Source organism: Bombus impatiens, unplaced genomic scaffold (genome assembly GCF_000188095.3).
Source record: "Bombus impatiens unplaced genomic scaffold, BIMP_2.2 scf_2222, whole genome shotgun sequence".
Lineage (NCBI taxonomy): Eukaryota > Metazoa > Arthropoda > Insecta > Hymenoptera > Apidae > Bombus > Bombus impatiens.
Window position 1 is genome coordinate 3,076,546 of NT_178641.1, and position 4,371 is coordinate 3,080,916.

General features: G+C 48.3%; 1 protein-coding gene across 3 annotated transcripts in view; it reads left to right on the forward strand.

Annotated features, from left to right (window-relative positions):
- Nucleotides 1–4,371, forward strand: part of LOC112213930 — a 216,026-nt gene that overhangs the window by 77,868 nt on the left and 133,787 nt on the right. The gene's annotated exons all lie outside the window — the stretch shown is intronic.

The window sequence follows — 4,371 nt, forward strand, 5'->3', positions numbered from 1 at the left end:
CTCGTCTGCCGCGAAAGAAGAAAAGAGTGGGACGGTCTCGCGACGAAACCTCCGTCGAGCCGGACAGAGACGGACGAAGAAACAGGTCGGAGGAGAGAAGAGAGAGGATGGTCCCGAGGGTGGAAGAGCATCCCTCTCGGCGGCGTCACCTCGAGGGCCCAATTAGCGCGAGCACGAGTGTCATTCCGCCGCGGTTTCCGCATACTGGCTGCCGTTGACTGGCGTTTTCTGCGGTTTCGCGTTTCTCCCACGTAGAGGCCGTTATGCACACACACCGTGCGTGAGCCGCATCTTCTCTCGCTCACCCCCGCGTCGTTCACCACCAGGGCCCCTTCCTATCACTCACTCACTGACTGGTCCTCGATTTTTTCGCTCCTCTCCCCCTCTCACCTGCTTTCACTCCCACTTGCCCCCGGCTTTTCTTCCTTTTTCACCGTCCGCCGTGCTCAGCCAGAGCCAGGAGGCCGTCTCCTGCTCACGGAGAAAGAGAGAGTGTATTATCCAATTTTCTAGCAGATATTTCACGATATAATAATTGGGCATTCAACGCGAGCCTTCCCTTCTTCCCCCCGCTGCTCGGCCTCTCTGCTCGCCTTTCACCGGGAGAGGATCGTTGAATTATATTCCCCAGAGCAACGGGCGAGGGGCTGAGTGCAAACGGGCAACGAACGAGGGCCAACCCGGTACGGGGCACCAATGGAAACATTTTCCATCGTAGAATGCGTTGGATAGCGTAAGGATCGTCCCTCTTTCTTCCCTAACCCCGTTCGACTCTTATACGCCGTCTCTGTTCTCTCCGCCGTTTTCCAATCCTCTCCTTTTCGTTATTCTTCGACCGGGTGGTCTCGATTCCACCACCGACTCCCGGTGTCCTTTTCACTCCCTCGCTCGGAGGAACTTACTTCGTCTTCACTTCGGTGGTGCCTCTTCTCCGGTTATTTCCATAACGACACTTTAAGCAACGTTAATTATTGTCGGCGTAATGAGCTCGAGGAAGTCTTCCAAGACGCGGATTCGCTCCGCGCTCTTCGACTTCTCTTCTACTCGTCTTCTTCTTCTTTGCTTCCACCGTTTCTTCCCTTCCCTTCATCTCTGGCTGCTTGTTCGCGGAATGTCAAAGGCTATCTCTTTCTCCTTCTACGTGGCAATCCCACGGGATATCACGCGGATCTGCATCACCGCGTCTTTCCACGGAGCTGATCTCGTTAAGGGACCTCCTTCGTTCTAACATCGGCACCCGGTTCCGCCTTGTTAGCGCGTCTCGGCGAGTTTAGCCTCGCGACTCAACTCGCTTTTTCAACCGAGATTCGATGACGACGCATCCGAGGAAATGAGTTTTTAGACTCGCCAGGGAAAACTGTCGGTTGATGACCCGTTACAGTTAGTCCTGTGTAATTTGATAATTGAATCGCCTCGACACTTGCGAAAACTATTTCTTTTTTAAGAAATTACGTATCGTTAAAGTTTCATTTGAAGAAACATCTCGCACGCACCGATCTAATATATCTGATGTATCTGATGATCTAATGTATCGGTATAAACGTTCGAGAACCAGTGATTTTATTGAAATTCCATCGTTCGTTTAACACAGTGGTAATCGAACCTTGGTTTATTTTCGACTTCCTAGTTATATGTATAAATACGGGATGACAGGTACGGTCTAACTTTTTCTTCTGAAAGATCATACGACAATACACGGCACGGTATCCTAACGCGGCGTGCACCATAGGAATTAAGAGAGCGAATGATCCCTTAAGTCCTGCAGGAATTATTTCTACCCGTGACGTGGTTGCGCCTAGGGCGACAATAATGCCCGGCTTTAGGCTGCTTCAGCTGTCAATCAGACCGCTGTCTGTCCTCGTTTTATTGACCGTTGCTCGATCGGGCTTCGTTATAATAGCTGTTTGGGGAACCTCGATCGTTGCCACGAGATCGATCTAGGAAATCCTCCGGAGAAGCTTCGTAACACCACCAGTCTTATTACGTAGAATTGTACAGTTACTTTCAATCAGTTCGCATCATCCAGCACCATTTTTCAATATCGTAGCCAAATTCCAAGAATTCGCTCGATATTCTTTTCTCTCACTTATTCTCTACAATTTAAACAAATTTGAAGAAATTCGAAATATTCGCAACATTACGATCAAACTGTGGGAGTTTTATAGAAATTTATATCTCCATAGACGCGATTAAAGAGCGAGGACTCAAAATGGTGATCTATTTTACTTACTAAAAAGAAATTACGCGAGTACTGTACTTGGCTACGTCGTTCGACGCCTCCCCTATAATCGACTGAAAATAGCAACGACCTCGTTAAACGATGACGCCTCGATTTCTGCCTGTTTTGAGAACAGAAGCGACGTCGATTCGTAAGGCGTTAACCATCATCGAGAGTGGTTGATAAAAAAGAGATTGAAGTGGGCCGAAAGTGGGAATGCACAATGACGTCGTTAGGTATGGCAGCAGCCGCGACACAACTCTTTCCCGTTACTTGGTGTACCGAGTGTCATTCAATTGCACATCCCAATTAAATAACAGGCAAAAGGGCGACGTAGCGTCGCGTACAGTCCCGACGCCCCCTAATTGCGAGCTTGGAGAAGGCTGGAACAGCCACCAAGAGAGGGCTGAGAGGACAGCAGATAAACACTCGGCGCAGGGGTTCAGACTTGCCGAATCGCGGAGATTACGCTCTTTTTCAATTCACAGCCCCTTTTTTCGTCGCTCTGCAAAAGAATATCGGAATACCGCGTGAAAAGTACGAATTAATAGATCCAGCGGCGAGAAAAAATTCACGGGAATCTTGTAAACGAGTTCCCTCTGTGAAAATTAGAATCGTTAATGCCCGCTGACTGTTCGGACGATGTTTCCACTCACGACAGGGTGAAATTTCGAGTCGCTTGGCGCTCAGAGGAAAAAGAGGTCGCGGCTAATACGAGGTACACGCGGGGTGTTGCTTTCGAATTTCCGAAAAAAAAAAGAAAACACGCAACTCGCGCGTCGAAGGTACGCCGCGTTCGTGTGCACGCTCGCGTTACGACGACCCGTACGTGTACACGGCATAGCCATTTCTCTCTTGTACCGTATTAAAAAGTAACGTAATTAGCACAGGCAAATGAACTAATTACCAGAATACGAATGTCGAGGCAAGCTGACAAAAGGGCTGCTGAATTCGTCTCATTCCCTTCTTCCGGACTACTCTGCCATCTTTCTCTCGGATTTTACCAACGCCATGTAACTGCCGGCGAAGGGAACGTCGAAGTAGAGAAAAGGATTTAAGCCAGGTTATGGATAGTTGATAGACGAGGACAGGCGATTTAAACGGATCTTCCGAGGATTGAAAGTTTCATTAATCTTATTACGTTCGTTGGATTTTCGACCCAATTATCTTTCTTAGTATTGAACAATTACTTGGGTAAAATATACGAAAGGTCGATAATTTCTCGTTTCGAGTTTATGTAAATTTTTTAAACGTACATTCTGTTTAACTCCGATATATTCCTCGAGGATTTGATCATCGTTGCAGTTGTAAGATGACACAGATGACGAAGATACACGATGACGACGACGATGAAGAAAATAACGAGGATGATGAAGTGAGCATTTGCAATAAAAAGGAATATCGCCAGTAGGATAAATAAAATATACATTTGTCAATGAACATATGAAAAGTTTGTCTGTTACTGCGTATAAGATCAAACGTTCGATGACAATTCTAATCGTTTCCATAATATTGGAAGACGACAATCGCCTGAATCAAACAAGTTCTCATCGATATCATCACACGTCGAGTGTTCGCCGAGGCAAGTTTCAACGTGGTACCAAAGCATCGACATCGAAGTTCTGCCGGTCCCGTGGCGATTTTAGCGTGGAATCGTTGGTGCGCTTTTGGAATGGCAAAGTTCAGAGGTCGTTTCTTTCAAGCGACGTTAAAAAAGACGGCTGCCCCTTTAGGTACGGCACTGCAAAGCTGTCGGAAACGAAACGAAACGGAGGGGCCGTGGATGGCAGATAGCGAGCGGTGGATGGCGCAAAATGGAAACGTCGTAATTAGTATGCGCGTCCGCACGTTATGCACGCAACGGCACTCACTTCGCAACCACCCTCGGCGCCGTGGCAGCGACAGCGCGGAGGTGGGACGAGGATGGAGGCGGAGGTCGGTGGTTGAGAAGAGCGGTGACGAGCGGAGGTGGGTGTGGTGTTGCAATTCGCACTTATGTTGAGCAAGTGCAGCAACACCGCGGTGACTTCATCGAGGCAATGCATCTGGGCGTCCTTAATACGTGCGTGCACGCCACAGACATACAAACGTGGATAGAAAGATAGACAGATAGCGAGGACCCCGTGAAAGTGGGCGTTTGTGTGCGTGTCACG